This window comes from Zingiber officinale, chromosome 3A (genome assembly GCF_018446385.1).
Source record: "Zingiber officinale cultivar Zhangliang chromosome 3A, Zo_v1.1, whole genome shotgun sequence".
NCBI classification, from domain to species: domain Eukaryota; kingdom Viridiplantae; phylum Streptophyta; class Magnoliopsida; order Zingiberales; family Zingiberaceae; genus Zingiber; species Zingiber officinale.
In genome coordinates, this window is record NC_055990.1 from 155,090,677 (window position 1) to 155,098,250 (window position 7,574).

Consider the following 7,574-nt stretch of genomic DNA (forward strand, 5'->3'; position numbering starts at 1 on the left):
ATTATACCATAAATTATACATGTTCATGTAAAATTTATTCATTTATTTATATTTTTTATGTATCTCATGACTACTTACTAATTGTTAGAATCTTGCAAGTTAGAAACAGGAGTTGAATATCTCAAATCGTTTGTTATTGAGATTGAGCAGTGAAAACCTTAAAGCGACACAAACATAATGCTAACTCGATGATTTTACTTGGTAATCATTTTCTTGAGATGACTAATCCAATGATCCACTCCTACATATTAACGTCTACTAAATCTTCTTCTTCTCTGACAAGACCCGAAAGCGGAGAAACTTTCTTATAGCAACATTATAGTAGCTTACAAAAATCTGCAAATGAAGTAGCAACAAGAGAGAAGAAAAGAAGAGATTATAAGTTTTGACTTAGTTCTCCTTCTCTTGGTTACTGGAAGATGTTGTAGATGGGAGCTTGACATTGAAGATGAGCAGTAGAGTCATAACGGAATAGTAGTCTCTTCTTGTTCCCTAATCCTCCTTTTAAACGATTCAGAATATGATGTAGGAGGATCTGAAGAATGTTATTATTATTTTTAGTAGTTTTTATCTTTTTGGTATTTTCAATTTTTTTTGGTATGTTACATATTTTTAGTAATTTCTATCTTTTTATATTTTTCAATTTTTAGTTCATTTAGAAATTTTAGGATTGTTATGTAAGTACCCCGAGTTAATTTTGATATGATCAACATAGTTAAGTTAGGCTTTGTAAATTTGATGTCTTGTGTCTAAGCATGCAGGGACTTAGGAACATAAGAAATCTAGTGAAAGACCCAACGATTGAGAAGGATGAGATAAGAAGGGAATCAATGGACTCAATGCATCTGAGAGCGAGAAGCTGCGGAAGAGTACACCGGTGGATGAGAAGGTTGTGCATGGCACATCCAAGGGATGAGAAGTCGGAAGGAAGTCTGCTCGAGGAGAACAACTCAGAACAGTCATAATATCATCCCAAACGACTAGACAAAAAAATGGTCAACTTCTGAGTTAACCGTTTATAGGAGCTTGGACTGAGTCTAGGCGCTCGGACTCCAAGTGCCCGGATCCTCTCCAGGTGCCCGGGAAGGGCAACCACGTTAGCATAGCCGTTGTCGAAGAGGATTAGCATGGAGTTCACGTTAGCAGACTCTAGGCGGCCAGACTAGGTCTGGACGCCCAAGAAGTCCAGAACCATTGGAAAAAGTCATTGCGGAGTAGATCAACTCGACTGAGTCCAGGTGCTCAGACCGGGTCCAAGCACCCAGGAAGTACTACATTAGCAAATGACTATATTTGACCAATAGGCTATAAATAGAACCCTGATGCTCGAAGTTCAAGACAAAACACTCGTTTTAATCTTCATATTCTATAATTTCATTTTTAAACTTTTAATTGGTGTAAGGGGCTACTCTGCCTCAGACTCTATCGAAGAAGGAGCTCATCTTAATGCACTTTCATTGTCTTGGATTAGCAATCTCCCCGGTTGTAAACTAAGTAAAATAGCTACCTCTTACTTTACTTTTATGCTAATTCTGTTTGTTTACCAATTAATGTGTGTTTCTTACTAAGTACGAAAGCAAGAGATTTTGAATTTGTAACTTGCAAGCTATTCACCTTCCTTTAGCTAGTTGACATCGATCCTGCAAGTGGTATCAAAGCCTAAACGTCTTATAAGGACTAACTGTTGAGTTTTAATTCAAGTTATTTCTTTTGGTAATGCATATGTATGTATTTAGTCCCACATTGCTAAGCAAAGAAGGTTGGAAGACCTTATATATGGACCCCTTCCATCCTTGCTTAGCAAAGTTAAGGGGGCCTACACGCATGCGTGGGCCGAGCCCAAATCAAGTGGTTTCGGGGGGTTCGAGTCGGAAATCCATAAACCGGGCGCGACGCACGCGATCATCGCACGCAGGGGGGGTGCAAATCCCCAGTTCGTAGGCCTCGCGCTTGTAGACGGCCTGGTTTGTTTTTTCCAGTCTCTGGTTCTTTTGGTTCTGTCTGCGTGAGGAACCAATGCGACGCACCTCTGTCCGCGTGAGGAAGCGAAGCAATGCGACGCACCTCTGTCCGCGTGAGGAAGCAACGCGACGCACCTCTGTCCGCATGAGGAAGCGAAACAACGCATGCTTTGATTCCTGGTGTGCTTGCGCTGCTTCAGAGTGTATAAATACACTCCTTCTGTTCCTGGTTAAACTCACTCTCTCAAGCAAAGCATTTTCTGCTTTCTCCTTCTTCTTCTTCCTTCCGAGTTTTCCTCTGTTCTGAGGCTTTGGTTCCGCGATCTGAGGTTGAGTCCGAGTGCGGCGTTCGTCTTGGAGTGCACCTACGAACGGCGCCAGTGGTTGTCGGATCTTGGGAGAATTTTACTAGAGAGCCTCTGCACCGTGGGCGGCAATAAATTCTCTAAAGACAGTCGACACGCCGGCGCTTCAACCAGAGATACACAATTTCTAAACCTTACTCTTATATTACCCATTTATTGCATGTTTGCTATTTTAGTGCAAATAGATTACTGTGTTAGCGTAATCAGATTACAACAATTTTAGAGAATTTATTGTAAGCATCAATAGACATTATGAATGATAGAGTAATAGGGTCTGATGAGGTTAGCGCTAGACCCGAGAGATTTTTCGGACAAAACTTCAGACGTTGGCAACAACGGATGAAATTTTGGCTTACCACGCTAGGGCTATTCTTTGTTATAGAAGCATATCCTCCTTCACCTGATGAAGAGGAACCTGCCTATAGTGCTGCCTTACAGAGGTTTAAGCAAAGGGATTATCTTTGCCATGGGAGAATCCTGTCTGCCCTCTTAGACGCACTATTTGATGTGTACTGCTCAACCTCTTCGGCTAAAGAGCTGTGGAAATCTTTGGATAAAAAATACACTGTGGTTTAGAAAAGTACACTGTGGCAAAATTCCTAAACTTCAAAATGGTTGAAGCAAATCTGTAGTTGAGCAGACACATGAATTCCAAGTTCAAATTCATGGTCTTGCTGAAGGAGATATGTCATTACCTAAAAAATTTCAGGTCTTGTCTATCATCGAAAAATTACTTCCGAGTTGGGAAGATTTTGGCATGACTCTTAAACATCGGAGAGGTAAAATCTCTCTAGAAGATTTGATGATTGCCTTAAATATCGAAGAAGAACATCGGAAGCAACATAAAGATGATAAAAGAATGCCTATGGATTTTGTTCCAAAGGCAAACGTAGTAGTCTCATCTGACAAGAAGAAATTCAAAAATCAGAAAATAAAAAACAAGATGAAACTCAAACCAAAGATTCAAAAGAAAAATGGAACCAAGCCGTGCTGGGCATGTGAACAAGTTAGACATTATATCAAATTCTGCCCTAAGAAGAAAAACCAGAGCAATATGTCCAACCCCAAGGCACAAGCAAATGTTGTGACCGCTAGTGACGGCACCAGCAATAGGTTTGTTACATTCAAACCCGAACTAAATTTGATCTATCAACCCAATGAATGGTTAGTTGATACAGGTGCTAATATGCACTATTGTGCTAATCGCTCTGCCTTCTTTACTTATCAGGTAATTGAAGGCACTTCCGTGGCCATGGGGAACCATTCTGCAGCCAGGGTGTTTGGGATAGGACAAGTTGACCTGAGGTTCACCTCTGGAAAAGTCCTATCACTGCATGAGGTGCATCATGTTCCAGCGGTCCGTCGGAATCTGATTAGCGGGTCAAAATTAGTCTGTGCTGGTTATGAGTTGAACTTTAAATGTAATAAAGTTGTAATATTACATTTAGGAACCTTTATTGGAAAAGGTTACCTTAATGAAGGTTTATTTAAACTCAATGTAGAAAATGTTACCTTAAATAAATCTACTGATATTGGTTGTTCATATAACATTGAGTCTTATGATATATGGCATGACAGATTAGGACATGTCAATTTTAATACCGTAAAAAGGATGATGAATCTAGACATGATTCCTAAGCATGCTATAAATGATAAGAAAAAATGTGAAGTTTGTGTGCAATATAAACAACCCCATAAACCCTTCAAATTAGTTGATAGAAATTCTGATATTTTAGAATTGATTCATACTGACTGTTGTGAGTTTAACGGTGTAATAACGAGAGACCATAAACAATATTTCATTACCTTCATTGATGATCATTCTCGTTATTGTTATGTTTATTTGCTGAAAACTAAGGATGAAGCTTTAGATAAATTTATGGTTTTTAAATCTGAAGTTGAGAATCAAACAAATAAAACTATTAAGAGGTTAAGGTCTGATAGGGGTGGAGAGTTTACCTCGAACATGTTTCAAAAAGTTTGTCAAGATGCAGGTATAATTCACGAGGTAACTACTCCATATAGTCCTCAATCCAACGGTATAGCAGAATGAAAAAATCGAACCCTTGAAGATATGGTTAATTCCATGTTAGGCAGTTCTGGGTTACCCAACTACATGTGAGGGGAAGCTCTATATACTGCATGTCATGTGTTAAATAGAGTCCCCATGAGGTCAAGGGATAAAAGCCCATATAAGCTTTGGAAAGGTCGGAGGACAAGTTTGAAATACCTTAAAGTATGGGGGTACCTTGCAAAGGTACTAGTACCTGAACACAGAAGGAAAAAACTTGGTCCAAAGACCGTAGATGGTATCTTCTTGGGTTATGCTCAAAATAGTATTGCATATAGGTTTCTGATTATTAAATCTGAAATTTCTGGAATAGATACAAATACTATTGTAGAACTTCGTGATGCTACATTTTTTAAGGATATATTTCCTATGGAGACGAGAACACCTTAGTCTATATCTAGTATTCCTACTAGAGATATGTCTGCTTTCATAGAGGCCCCATTATCCGTAGAAGGTACACCTTCCTCAAGTCACTCTAGAATAGATGAATCTAGTGAACATACAGAACTGAGAAGGAGCAAGAGGCAACGTGTGTCTACGGATCTAGGCCAGGACTTTATCACCTATAATATAGAAGGTGACCCTGTGACATATAGAGATGCTATGGCTTCTCCTGAAGCTAAGCACTGGAAAGAGGCCATTAAAAGTGAAATGGACTCTATTATCTCTAATGCCACTTGGGAGTTGGTAGATTTACCTCCCGGGTGTACCACTATAAGATGTAAATGGATGTTTAAGAAAAAATTAAAACCTGATTGGTCAGTAGATAAATTCAAAGCCCGCCTAGTTGCTAAGGGATTCAAACAGAAAGAAGGGATTGACTATTTTGGCACTTATTCTCCTGTTACCAAAATTACTACAATCCGAGTGTTAATAGCATTGACATCCATATATCATCTTGAGGTTCATCAAATGGATGTCAAAACGACATTCCTAAATGGAGATCTTGAAGAAGAGATATATATGGATCAACCTGAGGGACATGTAGTTTCTGGAAATGAGAATAAAGTCTATAGGTTAGTCAAATCTCTTTATGGTTTGAAGAAAGCCCTAAAGCAGTGGCACGAAAAATTTGATAGTGTTATTCTATCGTTTGGCTTTGAAATGAATGATTCTGATAAATGTGTGTATGCTAAAATGAAAGGTGATAATTGTATTATCTTATGTTTATATGTAGATGATATTCTACTTTTTGGTTCTAACCTTTTTATTATTAATGAGACTAAGGCCCTCTTAAGTGGTAAGTTTGATATGAAGGATATGAGTTGTGCTGATATGATTTTAGGGCTGAAGTTGACTCATTCAACTGATGAAATAACAATTTCTCAGTCACTCTATATTGAGAGAGTATTAGAGAGATATGGCTATAGCGAAGTTAAATCTGTCGTTACACCCTATGATCCTTCAAAAACTCTCTACAAGAATAAGAGTGGTGTGACAGTGTCTCAATTAAGATACTCACAAATAATAGGTAGTCTAATGTATTTAGCAAATTGTTCTAGACCTGATATTTCTTTTGCTATATCGAAATTGAGCAGGTTTACCAGCTGTCCGGACAGAACGCATTGGGATGCATTAGACAGAGTACTCAGATACCTAAAAGACACTATATCCTTGGGCTTATGGTATGGGAGATTCCCTGCAGTCCTGGAGGGATATAGTGATGCTAGTTGGATAGCTGACACTGCTGAGTGTTAAGGCGTTACTAGTTATGTCTTTACACTTGGAGGCGGTGCAGTTGCTTGGAGGTCTGTTAAACAGACGATTATAACTCGTTCTACATCTGAGGCAGAATTGTGTGCTTTGGATACCATAATAACTGAAACTGATTAGCTTAAGGGCCTTCTTTCTGAAATTCCCTTAATGATAAAGTCAATACCTTCTATTTCAGTATATTGTGATAATCAAACAACAATAGCTCAGATTAGAAGCTCCAAGTATAACCAGAAACAGAAGAGACATGTATGAATAAGATTAAAGTCTATTCGTGAGTTAGTGTCTCTTGGAGTGGTGTCATTGGACTTTGTAAGTTCAAAAGACAATATTGCTGATCCACTCACTAAAGGACTTGATTTTGAGAAAATCAAGAGATCCAGTAAGGGAATGAGACTGAGGCCTATCCTGGTTTCATCTATAGTGACAACCCAACCTATCTGATTGGAGATCCCAAGAAGTAGGTTCAATGTGGTATAAACAAGCTATAAGGGTGAACCGTAAGCATCAAATTGATTGAAATGTAATCTCATAGTCTCTTCCCTGGATAGATGCTTGACTGCTAGTAAGGATGAGCTTAGGAGCTCTTAATGAGTTCAAGGTCTTAATGACAGGATGCTCGCAGTACATCCTTGGAGAACTCACCTATGTAAGTGTAACTGTGGGGCCGCAGTATGGGGGGTCTAGGCAACTCTCCTTAGCACTTATGAAACAAGATTCGATGGCATGACCGTAATGCACCAACCCAGAAGGATTCAATCGTCGCAAGTGATGAGTTGTTACCAATTGATTTTCACATGTAAAAGGTTTAAGATCAAGACTGAGTTCTCTTCAAACCTATGTGAATAAGATTGGTGTACTTAGGTGAAAATTCAAACCGAAAGATATTTTCACTAAAAGCTCATTGCAACCAAGCCTCAGAACATATCTTTGTTTTCGACCAAAAATAATTTGAATTAGTGGGGGATTGTTGAGTTTTAATTCAAGTTATTTCTTTTAGTAATGCATATGTATGCATTTAGTCCCATATTGCTAAGTAAAGAAGGTTGGAAGGCCTTATATATGGACCCCTTCCATCCTTGCTTAGCAAAGTTAAGGGGGCCTACACGCATGCGCGGGCCGAGCCTAAATCAAGTGGTTTCGGGGGATTCGAGCCGGAAATCCATAAACCGGGCGCGACGCACGCGATCATCGCGTGTAGGGGGGGAGGGGGGGTGCAAATCCCCAGCTCGTGGGCCTCGCGCTTACAGGCGGCCTGGTTTGTTTTTGCCAGTCTCTGGTTCTTGGTTCTGACCCGCCCGTGCGGAAGCGCACTTGGGTTTGGTTTTGTCCGCGTGAGGAAGCGAACCAATGTGACGCACCTCTGTCCACGTGAGGAAGCGAAGCAACGCGACGCACCTCTGTCCACGTGAGGAAGCAACGTGACACACCTCTGTCCGCGTGAGGAAGCGAAGCAACGCACGC